Consider the following 13,189-nt stretch of genomic DNA (forward strand, 5'->3'; position numbering starts at 1 on the left):
GGCATGTTGGGGGGTCTACAGTTGGCAGATACTACTATACAGGGTGACTCGATGTGGGTCACCATTCAGAAATCCAAGACTGATCTTGAGGCCCAGGGGGAGAGTTTGGTGCTACACCGGGCACCGAACAACCTGTGCTGCCCAGTGTCGCATGTAGAGGCGTTCATCAGACAACAGGTGGGTATGGCAAGGGGAGCATTGTTAATACATGCGGATGGTACCCCGTTGACCAGGTTTCAGTTCCAGAGAGTGTTAGCAATGGCAATCGCCAAAGCGGGTTTGAACCCCAAGGAATTTGGAACACATTCTTTCCGGATAGGGGCGGCCACCAAGGCCACTGCGAGGGGACTGCATGTCAACAGTGTGAAGAGAATTGGGAGATGGTCTTCCAGTGCGTATAAGCGTTATGTGCGGCTGCACATGTTGTGAACGACAGTTCACCCCCCCACCCTGACACCTGCCTTGTTTATGTTTACCTTTCAGTTTCTCGGGCCTGTGACGCAGGGCGGAAACTACTACAGGATAATCGAAGGCAGCCATCAGCATCTCAGCAATGGCAGGAAGACAGGAGGAGGACGCATGTAATATGGGTTGTTGGTCATTCTTATGTGAAGCGTGCTAAACCTATTTTCCTTTCAGGAGGGGCTAGACGGAGGGTGGAGTGCAGGGGTTTCAATGTTTCCTTTCACGGCAGAGGGGGGCTCCGCCTTAGCCAGCTTAGGGGCTACATCTCTGACTTACTTGAAAGACACGCCACACCGCCCTCAGTGATCATCCTGCATCTGGGTGGGAACGATCTGGTGACTCTAGGCAGAAGAGTTTTGTTGGAAGAGATTATCTCAGCGGCAGGTTGGCTGGCGAAGTTGTTACCAGATTGCACCATAGTGTGGTCCCAATTGATACCTAGACTTCAGTGGAGGGGAGCTGAATCAGTCAGGACGTTGAATCACTCGGTAAAGAGGGTCAACAATAAGATCGAGAAGCTGTTTCGAACACCTCACCTGCAGAATATCCCGCATGGGTGCATTTGGGGAGATCAGTTCTACTAACGGGATGGGGTCCACTTGACAGAAGCAGGGAACGACCTATTGGTAAGGAACATACTAGCATGGTTAGAAGGTTGGGCGAGGTAGGTATGACCTTTCAGTGTAGGCATTTGGGGGGGGCCAGATAGTCGGTCAACTATGCTGGCCTGTGGCGGTAAGGTCATAATCGGTGAGCAGCAATTTAAGGTCCTTAGGGGGCGGCACCATTATCGAATGGGGTTGCCCAGGGGGAGGGGCCACTGGTGTCTCCTAGAACTTCAGGGGCAGGATTTCTGCTTGCTTGGAAGGGTGCGGGGGAGGGAGTCACACTTTTCTCAGGCTGGTAGCCACCCCGCACATACACTATGACGTTAGCAAATGGCGCGAGTGTAAGGGCCCTCCTTTTGGTTAAATGGAGTTCACGGAGCATACGAGGGTAACCAGGAGAGGGAAGAACTCTCCCGGTAACCGGGCCCTTGTTGCGCATGCGCACTCAGACGTGAGGGCGTAGCTAGGGAAAGGATCTGACACCGGTTAACGACCTTGCCGTAGGCCCACTAATCATTAGAATGCAAAATTGATGTAGGATGTTAGATTCGGTCAGGAAACACGCTGTATTAGAAATTTGTTAAGGTTAGCCCTTCATACCTGTCTACATTGCTGTAAATCTAATGTCTGAATTTTGCATTTAATAATTGTGTAAATAATGTTTATTTTCAAGTTTTAATTTTATTTCATATTTTAATAAATACGGCCAGGGGGTCGTGAGACCCCCTGCCTTCCAAAGAATTCTCTCGCCTAGTAATTACTACATAGATGGTAAATATTGTTGCATAATGGGGGGGTGGCCGGAAGTCCCAGCCCATGTACTAGGATATTCAGCATTTAGCTGCGCTCCGATCTTTTTATCAAATCTAGAGTGCACCTATTTATTAAATGATTTCTTTGGCGTGATGATGAACGTATTTGCTTTAAGATAGGTGGTCTGTAATTGCATGCTGCCTTAATTGACATAATTTCTGAGCGCGCTCTGCATTGGTTTGGTTTACCCTTGAATGGATCGGTATATTCTATGATATCTCGGTCTTAATTTTTTGTTTTCATTTTTTGATAGGGGACTCCAGAGTTCGCCTCGCTTGCATTCCGCTTACCTTTATATGAATTGGTATATCTTACGATGATTCAGACTCATAATTTTCTCGTTTTCCTATATGATGTAGGAGTTTCACGAAGTGCTTTTGATTTTCATAAGCCTTTGGCTGTATTTGAATAAGGATACTTAAAGGTCATTAAATATATATTCGATTTCTATGGTTGTGCAATCGGACCTGACTTATACAGTGGTGTAGCAAGGGTGGGGCAGCATGAGTTTTGCTGGTGGTGGAGGCCTTTCTTCCCCATGCTGTGCGGCCGTTGTTGGGCCGCTACCAAGGAACTCGCCAGCACCCCCTTCAACTCTTACACACGAGCAAGGGGTGGCATATGCAAAGGCCACCACAGGAGGCCATAGGTCTAGTTACGCCACTGCCTACATAGTATAACAATGATAGGCACACCCTGCTTTTGTTGTTCATAATATGACAGCTGATTCCTTTTGCCTCCATTTCGCCTTCTCGCCTTCATGCAGGGCCTGCTGTGCAAATACATTTGCGAGGAGCAAAATGCTCCTTGAAATGGTGGTTTTGCTTCTTTGTGAGTCGGGCCCAGAGTGTCCATGGTATGCTAAAATTTCAGGGCAGTTCTGAATTGCACAAAGGATGCGTCAACAGATGAGTCAGCAACAGCTTTAAACTTCAAAGAAGGGAAGGTTCTTCAACAGAAATCAGAAGAAGCGCTCAGGCTCTCTCATAAAATCCTTAACACTAGATAAGTAGGCAAAGGAAGCTTACCCGTGATACTTGCAATAAGCAGAGATGGGGCTTTAAATGCACCTTTACAAGCAAAGTCCTGTGGAATTCAATTTAGGTGATGCTATTAGAAAAATCTTCTTTTCATTAACCATTTCTTAGAACCTCAGAAAGCTAAATTATAGAACGGAAAGCCTTGGCAGCTTCTCACTGTCGGAAGAAAAGCACACAATCACAGTGATCTAGCAGGAATTACACAGAGATACACAGGACATTATTTCAAAGGAGTAAAAGTGTTCTCAAGGAGAGACTGTACAACAGGAACAGGAACAACTCCGTTTGCTAAACGACTTTTAACCCTTGTAAAGAAGGCTGTGATTTAAGTTTGCTAAACTATAAAATGTGCCACAGTGAAATATCTACATCTATAAAATCTACACGCTGCAGTACAGCTAGTAGCTCTGGCCTTGGCAGCTGATAGGATGGTTATTCTTTTGAATCGTAAGCATATGCAACAAAAATGAAAAGAAGAGAAAAGAGAAACATGATGAAAACATGGTGGCATGTGTTTGCAATAAGAATTTTAAATTAAAAAAACATATCTTTTATTAAACGATATAATGTTCAAGAGTACCATACGTCAACTGACATCATCAGAGAAGTCACTTTAAAAAAAATCCACATTTGAACAAGAGCAAAAGTCGAGAGTAGGTTAACACCTCAGATCACATTTCCATAGTTTGACGGTTATTTACAACAGCGTTCGCAGGGGCATCAGCATGCATTTGCGAGCTGTGTGGGACACTTCACACCCTCGTATGGAAGGAGCCAATTGGTGGTGCAATCACAAGTTCCATTGCAGAATAATCAACCCCCGGCCACTGGTCAAATAGCCATTACCATTAGTTCAGGACGGCAATAGTGGCTTTGTGCAGCCGAGGTTAGCAAGTATGCTTTCAATAGGCCATAAATGTTACCGGGTCTGAAAGGGGCAAGCATCAAGTCAGCATACATTTGTTGCTTTTCATTGCATAGGATGAGGAAGTCAAAACTATTGCCGGCAGTACGTCAGGGGTCTCACACCTCCCCAGCAGCAAGCCATCTGCCTCTTGGCTAGCAGGAGAGCTAGAACTGAAAGGGGCGTATTTACAAGGGGATAACGCCACCACAACGTCACTTTCTGTGATGTTCTGGTGGCACTATGCACTGCACCATATTGACAAAGTAGCGTTTAAGCCACTTTTTGTGGCTTAACGCAACTTTGTCAATCTGGTACCCTTTCACGCATGTATCTGCGTGAAAGGGGAGTGCAATGTTGTTGCTGTAGGTGTTCCACAACAACACCCATTGCCTTTTGACGCAGCCCCAGATAAACAAGTAGGTGTCAATCTGAGGCAGTACTAAAAACAAATGCCATGCAATAGCAGACATTAGAAAGGCGCAACAAGGAGAAATAATTTTATTTCTCCTCATTGTTTTGCATTTTCTATGTGTGCTGCATTCTGCTGGACACATAGATAGAGAAACATGCCTTTAATTATTGTTGATGTGCAGGAAGGTGTCCCTTCCTGCACATAAATAATCATTCCCTATAACACAGACATCCTTTCCCTATTGTGTAAGGGTGCCTTCGCTGGTGCTCGGCAGCTAGTTTTAGCACCAGCGCTAGAGAAAACACAGGGGTGCACGGTATTTTTGTAAATACTGTGCATCCCTGTGTTTTGGAAATGCCAGAGTGCGGAGCTGCCAATTTTGGTGCAGATGATAGAGCGCGCGAGGCCACCCGACCAATAATTTTCGCCGTTTCCGGCTTCAGGGCCCATATACTTTCAAATCACCATATACATCGATCAGGTGACTTCACGAGCTCTACCAATTTGTGAGTGAGTTCCCTACTATTATTTCTCAGTGCACCCGACTTACCATCCACCGATGCGGGTATCTAATGACCACAATGAATCAGGGAGCTAGCTGTAAAAGGAAAGGCAGCAAAATACAAACCCAACCAATAACATTCAAAATACTGTTTGAAATGACCACGGACAACGGGAAGTTTTAAAATGTTTATCTAAAGTTCATTTGCTTCATTCATAAGGTACATCAATATAAGGCAATCAATAACCAAGATAACGTAAATGAGGTAACTGTAAAGAAATAACGACAGAGTAATCATTGAAATACTGATATAAAATGTAACGAGAAGATACTATGCTATTCAATAATATTTAAGCATGGGCGGACTATGTAGGTATAACTACAGGAGGGCCTATAAAGAGTAACACGCTTCACTTAAGGTGAACGGGCCTTTAAACAATCTAGGCAATGAGGTTCTAGACCATATCAGAAAATGACAAACTGCAATGCAAAATATAATTTCTAACAAGTGAGAAGACATAGGAACAAACTTATGGAAAAATGCAAATGACTTTCAATAGTTGCGGAAAGACATGGAAAAATAACATATGCAATGGTAAACTTTATTGAAGCAAAAGTTAGAAATTCAGAAGGTGCAAGATTTAAGAGGTTCAGAGCAATATTTACCTAGAAAGGTGTGGAAACCAAACCCTGGCCACGGGTCAGTTAAGGACAGGAAACCCTCAAGGAAGGATACCCCTCAAAGGACAGCAGGTGCAGAATGGACACCCCGGATAGGACAGGATACCCTCGGATTAGGAATCAGGACAGGACCTCAGGACAGGACAGCAAACCCTCAGGACAGGACCGCTCAGGACAGGACCGGAACCCACAGTTCGGAAGCAACGCCTGCGCTCCACCCGCTCTGCAGTTATCGATCAAGACCCCGATTGGGTCAGCGAACTCCCAGCAAAGTGCTTCGCCAGCACTTTAAGGTTCAGTAGAACCTTAGTCTATGGTCAAATTCGGACAGAGTGCTCCGCAGCGCTCTGTATCTTCAGTCACCTATTGAGTACGATGGGTCAGTGACAGGTCAGCTAAACCAGACAAGTCGGACGGTTCCCTAGGTGAACCCAGGGTAAATATACAGTTTGGGGACAGTGTACCACCCCCCAATGTTGCAAAGTGTCAGAATCCCTCAATTTCGATTGGTCCTAACGTAGGATTTGGGTAACACACCAATCACAATTCAACATTTCAAGCCTGTATTTGCATGTTTGGGCACCGCCTAGTAAGATTGGGGTTCCCATGAGAAGCTACACGGCAAGCAGCAATACAATATTACATTGTAACATATAAGGAGCCACATTCGCTGTTCTCGCAGGGCAGAGGTGACTTTCTCAGGAGCATCTCGCCCATCGCTGCCAACTGGCCATGTTCCATCAGTCAAGGTCTACTGTGCTGCCAAAGTTGCGCAGGCGCAGAAGGGACCTCCAATATGGCTCTCTTCTCACTCAGACCCCCATTCCCCGCGGTACATGAAAAGTAAGCGAAAACAAATTAATACATAATAATGTCATCATGAAAACACATCACAGGGTTTGTACTTTCTACTTATCATTATAAAATATACTTATGCAGTTTAAATGTTAGCTACATTGATACAGACACAAGAGCAGTGGCACGAGCAGTACCACATGATGGGCACAGCTATGGATTACGCATGCGCATAAATTTCCCTCCACTTCTGCAGACGCGTCAGGACACGTGAGTGTGGCTGACGCATGCGCAGTAACTAAAATACAAGCGGCGGCCATTTTAAAGTACACGGGTTAAATGTATTAGAAATACACGTAGGCAAGCTTCGCAAACTTTGCCTAAACAAAAATAAACGTTAGTAAAACATACGTTTGTTACCTTATTACACATAAACGAGGTTCTTGACTTCGGCAAGCCGCAAAATATGCGAAGCTTTGCTTCATCAATCCCCTCTTTGATGATATTTACTATCATCACAAAAAATGGAACCAGATGCCAACTTTCTTTCACACTTTATATAGCTCTATCTCTTCCAGCAATCGTTCTAACTTTTCTCTCTCAGTTCTAGTAGGGCGAGAGGTCTTCACCTTTTTGTATATCTGATCATTCACTTCCTCCAATTCAATCTCATCCACACTCCGTTTCAACCCTCTTGCATTTACCTCGTGCTTCTTGGTGCGCTTACGGCATTTACAACAGATAAAAATGAGAAATATAATAAGACCTATAATACCAATTGGCATCAGTATCTTGAACAATAAGCTTTTACCTACGCTAGCAAGCCAATGACCTACATTTGAGAGACCATCTACCAGTCTCTTCCAGGCACTATCAACCTCGAGTGGTTTGAGTTCCTTTGTCAAATTAGTAATGTTTTTCACATATCTTTTGATCTGTACACTTTTATCCGGAATATAAGTGCAACAATGTTGCGCCTTCAACATCCGGCAGACTCCGCCCTCTTTCGCTAATAAGGTGTCAAGAGCAAGTCGATTCTGCAAAACCATTGATCTGATCGCAACCATTTCGGTATTGACCAGTAGAAATCCATGAGCTGTCTCAGTAGACAAGACATCCACTATAGTAGACAATTTACAAATTCTGTGAGTGTTCAGAACCACTCCCACTCCAGGTATCAGTGCACTGAAAATACTACCCATAATTTCACCTATACTTTCTCTTTTACTACGCACTAAGCCATTAGTATCTTCATTGCTTCCAGCTTTTCCATTCACATGGTATATTTTCGGGAAGACAATGCCAAAATAGCAGCTTCCATACCAGTGATCCGGCAATTTGAAATAAGCCTTGTCCCCACAAATATAATAAATTCCAGGAAACACAGGCTCTGACCCATTTTTAAAACCCCAACCTCCAATTACCTTGTAATTATGTTCGCATTCACTGGAACCAATGAAAACATTATTATAATAGCTAGTCTTCTCGCGGTGAAGACATAGCTTGCCTTTCTTTTCAAAATCCAGCAACAGAGCAGGTCCCGCCCCACCATTTGAGGTGCCTTCCATGTTCTCTGCCCACTTTGGCTTTTTCTGACTTTCGTCATTAGCCTTCTTTTGTATTTTAATTCTTCTTTTCTCTGCCATGTTCAGGAACATCTTTTCCTGTTCACGCAAAGAACAAGTCAAGTTATCTCTGTGTGCATCAGCTATGTCAATGTTACCTATAGTCAAGAAGTAGTCTCCCATATATCTTATGGTGTCGCTTTTGGTATGTACAGGATTCAAGTTCCCACGTATAGGAAGTTCAGAAAAGATTACGTCATTATTAGAGTAATAGTACTGTAACGGTCCTCTTTTGTAAAATAAACTAGCTAAAATGCTACAGGAGATTCCATATGTCAATGGCAAGTGATGGTATGTCACGCCTTCAGCCACAGAAGTAGGTAGCTTCATGCAGACATAGCAATCTTCAATTTCCATAGTCTCTACATAGTGTATTAACAAGTTTGCAAAAACATTTAAGTGTGTCCTGTTCTTAATTCCATGATAATGTAGTCCTCCCTCATCTGATGCTTCTAAGTCTCGTTTTGTTTGTCTCAGTGCTCTCTCATGTCTTGCTACACTCTGTGTTGTCAACTCCTCACTGTCTGTATTTACAATTTCAGTAGGGACAATGTTAGTATCTTTACTTACAGTGAAGGGTATAAAGATTGTTAGTCCTATCCAAATTACTATCAGTACTACTATACTACATATACACACCTTGCAGCACGTTTTGCAACGACTGCAACTAGGTCTACCATTCACAGTTGAATCAGACATTTCGGCTCAGAAGAAGTTTCTCGACCCCTCTTTGTGTCTTTACACAGCTAGCTTACTTTGTGCAAATTCACTGTGGTTCGTCTTCTTCTTCAGCAGAGTACTCAGGGACGGGCTCTCCGTCGCTTACGTCAGCTATATCAAGGTCTTCAAGTTCTTCCAAAACGAGTGTCCATTCAGGAGACTTGTACTTCTTGTTTTGTCTTTTTATTCGTTCACTCCTTCTTTTGGAAGAGTTTTCTTCTTGCTCTGCTATCCGCGCACTTCTCCTTGCTTCTGCACGTTTTTCTTCCACCGTCTTTATCCTTAGCCTTAGTCTCTTTACGAACCTAGGCTCAAGGTTGTTTCTTTTCTTTAGTCTCTTAGTGGGTACTTGGACTTCACCTTCTTCTCTTATCCTCTTATTCTCTTTAGCTTGTGGCAATTCTGCTTCACTTTCCTCTTCTTCTTCCCTTATCTCGCTAGTTCCAGGGCTAGCATCAAATTCTTCTGCCTGGTTACTAATCTGGCCTTGTTCAGGAATATGTTGTTTTTGGCTTTCGATTGTCTCTGTTTCTGATTCTGTTTCTGTTTCCTGAACCCGTTCTTCTAACCCTATCTGATCCTGTTCAAGCACTTCGATCTCTTGATTTTCTTCTGCTCGAACTATTACTCTATTTCTAAGCTGTCCCTTATCCACATCAGGTGTTAGCGGTGGTGTATCGAACACCTGTTCTGTCCCTGTCTGACCTTCTCCTTCCTCAGTTTTGATGTGAATCTCAGGCGGCTGAGGTTCTTCGCCTGTGCCTTGCTTTTCCTGACTAATCCACTCTCTACCTTCACAAAGTCGCTCTCTTGTTCGGATGGGATCTTCGGTCAGATCAATCATCGGTATCCATTCTTCTGGCCATATGCTTGGCAGCTCGTCATCAGCTACTCCTGGCTCAGCTTCCTGGACCTCTTCAGCAGGCTGGATTCTTGGCAGTTCGTAGTCAACTACTCCTGGGCCAACGTCTGCTGTTCCTGCAGCCTGACTGGTGCTGGGCTGCTCGTTGTCAGCTGCTTCTGGTCTGGCTCCTGCAGAGTCCTCTGCTGGATGCCCTTCTTCTTCAAATTCTTTGTCTGGTAATACCTTCTGGGTGTGGCCAGCGTGGATCCACTGGGGAATACCTGCGACCTTCACTGCAGTGGTTGTTACCAGGATTACTTGGCGTTTCTTTCCCCACCTTGGTGCCAGACAGCTTGATCGAGTGTGCTTCTTTATTTTGACCCAGTCTCCTGGAACCAAGCTGTGGAGAGGAGTCGTTGGATTGAGGAGGCCGTCGTCTCCAATCTGGCGAGAGATAGAACGCACTTGGTCACCCAATCTTCTGCAGTATTCAAGCACCAAATCATCAGTAATACTCAACAGTTTGCTTCCTGGCACCCATGCTTGTCTCATCACTCTTCCCATAATGATTTCATGGGGACTTAGGCCTGTCTTGCGGTCAGGAACACTTCTCAGTCCCATCAGGACCAGGGGCAGGGCCTTCACCCAGGTCATGCCAGTTGCATCAGTCAGCTTTGCTAGTCTGTTTTTGATAGTTCCATTTACTTGTTCCACTATTCCAGAAGCCTCTGGATGATATGCACAGTGAAGTTTCTGCCTTATTCCAAAGGCCTTACAGAGTTCAGCCAGTATTTCATTCTGAAAATGTCCACCCTTATCTGATTCAATAATGAATGGCACCCCGAATCTAGGTATCAGTTCTTTTAGTAAACACTTCGCTACTGTCAGTGCGTCACTTTGGGGAGTAGGGTAAGCTTCTACCCATTTTGAAAATACGCAAACAATGACAAGGACATATCGCTTCCCTTCACAACGGGGCATGGTGATGAAATCAATCTGTATCCTTACAAAGGGACCCCCTGATCTCCCAATTTTGCTCAGCTCAACCATTGTCCTCTTGCCTGGGTTCATCTGTTGACATGACAGGCACCTCTGGCAGAGGGACTCTGCTACTTTCCTGAACTTCTTACTGTACCAAGTCTGTTGAAATACCAGAATCATGGCATCCCTACCAATGTGTGATCCTTCGTGTATTAATCTTGCCATTGTGCCAAGCAAGTGTCGGGGTAACACAGGCATACCAGTTGGGCCCAAAATTACACCATCCACACGTCTCGGTCTACACCCATCCTCCTTCCATTTCTCTCTTTCTTGCCAAGGAGCCGACTCCTGCCACTCTCTCACTTCATCCCAAGTAGGCACTTCTTCAAACACTTGAAGTTGGCAGCTGGCTCCGATCCCCCCTCGTTTAGGATTAACGATATAGTGATCTCTGGCGCACCATTGGGCCACTCGATCAGCATAATCGTTTCCCAGTGATACTTTGTCCATGCTCTTCTTATGAGCACCGCATTTTACCACTGTCAGTTCCTTGGGTAACTGGATGGCCTCTAAAAGGTCATGAACAACTTTTGCATTCCGAATGGGAGTACCTGAGGAAGTCAGGAATTCCCTCTGTAGCCACAATTGGCCAAAGTCATGCACAACTCCATAACAGTACTGACTGTCAGTATACACTGTTATGCGTATGTTCTTCCCAATTTTGCAAGCTTTTATCATAGCAATCCATTCGGCTACTTGTGCAGACTTGATGTTATATAGGTAACCTGCTTCTTCAATTTTTGTTAAAGAGACTACTGCATAAGCAGCACTCAGGCCTCCTAGTTCATGTCTTAGACAGGAACCATCTACAAACAGCTCTTTATCATGCTCAGGCAATGGCGTTTCTTTTATGTCTGGGCGTGGTTTGGTGCTGAACTCTGTCAGATCAATGCAATCATGTTCATCATCATCCCCACATTCCATTTCCAGGGAGTCGGGGAGTAAAGTGGCAGGGTTCAGAATACCGCACCTAACAATGCTTACATTTGTTGCACCCACAAGAATCCTCTCGTATTTAGTCAGCCGACTAGGGGTGAGATACTGCGTTTTAGTTCTGGTCAATAGAATTACCACTCCATGTGAAACATACACAGTCACAGGATGTCCCATGACTATGGACTCACTCTGTTCCAAACTTGCACAGGTAGCAGCTACTGCTTTCAGACAGCCTGGTAACCCAGCAGCTACTGGGTCCAGGGTGGCAGAGAAATAGGCCACAGGCCTTCTGGTTGTGCCATGTTCTTGAGTCAGGACTGACAATGCGCAATTATCGCGAGTGTCACAAAATAGGGCAAACTCTTTGGAATAATCTGGCATTCCCAGCGCAGGGGCTGTACACAGACAGTTTTTCAGTCTTGTGAAAGCCATTAGGCTTTCATCGTCCCATTCTACAATGTCTGGCATTCCTCTCGTGGTCATTTTTATCAAAGGCCTGGCTAGGACTGCAAATCCCAGAATCCACTGCCTGCAGTATCCTAGTACACCCAGGAACATTCTGACGTCTTTTTGAGTACGGGGCAACTGCATCTTTTGAATTATTCTCACTCTTTCTGATGTGACTTTTCTGACACCCTTTTCTATCTGGTGTCCTAGATATTTCACTGATTTTGCACAGAACTGTAGTTTGTCAGGGGCCACTTTATGCCCTCTCTCACACAGATGATTTAGGAGGGCAATGGTGTCAACTACACAGTCCCTATGACTTTTAGACGCCAGTAGAAGGTCGTCTATGTACTGCACTAAGACAGAGTTCCCAGGTAAGATCAAAGTCTCTAGACATTTTTTCAAGATCTGATTAAAGATAGAAGGGCTCTCTGTATACCCCTGAGGGACCCGGTTCCAGCAATACACGTGACCTTCGAAGGCAAACGAGAAAAGAAATTTGCTGTCGGGGTGCAGGGGTATCGAAAAGAATGCATGACACAAATCAATCACAGTGAACCACTCAGCATCCCAAGGAATCTGTTACAATATCACTGCGGGGTTCGGGACAATAGGGCAACAAGGAACTACAATTTTGTTTACCTTTCTCAGGTCTTGCACTACCCTATACTTGCCACTAGGCTTCTTGATGCCCATAATCGGTGAGTTGCATGGGCTGCTCATCACTTCCTGTATGATGTTTCCTTCTAATAATTTTTGTATTTCCAGAGTGACACCTGCTTTCACTTCAGCATTCATTCGGTAGGGCTTAGTGTTAGGATATACTGCATTGTCTTTGATGGCTATCTGTATGGGGTCCACATCTTTCATTAATCCCACATCTTTTCCCGTGAAATCCCACACCTCGGGCTTTACCGCTTCCTGGAGTTCTTGGGGCAAATCCTGCAGGGTCAATCTTTTAATTTCTGAGTCAGGTCTAAGTAACAATAGTTTATAAATGCCATCTTCATCCGGGGTCTGTATTTCAACACCTTTTGGTGTGCAAAAGATGGTACAGTTCATTTTGCACAGCAAATCACGACCCAGTAGATTCACTGGACTGGTGTCACAGACGACAAACCTATGCATTTGTTTAAAATTTCCAATTGAAATCTCCATCGGTTCGGTAACAGGAGTACTAATCAATTGATTAGATACACCCACTACTTGGATATTTTCTCCCGAGAGGGGTAGGTTTGGAACGTCCACTGTTCTTACAGTAGAACGGGTAGCGCCAGTGTCCAACAGAAAGGTGACATCATTTCCGTCAACCTTTCCTTCAATGTATGGTCCAGACTGGTCTACCGGCAAGGA

This window comes from Lissotriton helveticus, chromosome 9, assembly GCF_964261635.1.
Source record: "Lissotriton helveticus chromosome 9, aLisHel1.1, whole genome shotgun sequence".
NCBI lineage: Eukaryota > Metazoa > Chordata > Amphibia > Caudata > Salamandridae > Lissotriton > Lissotriton helveticus.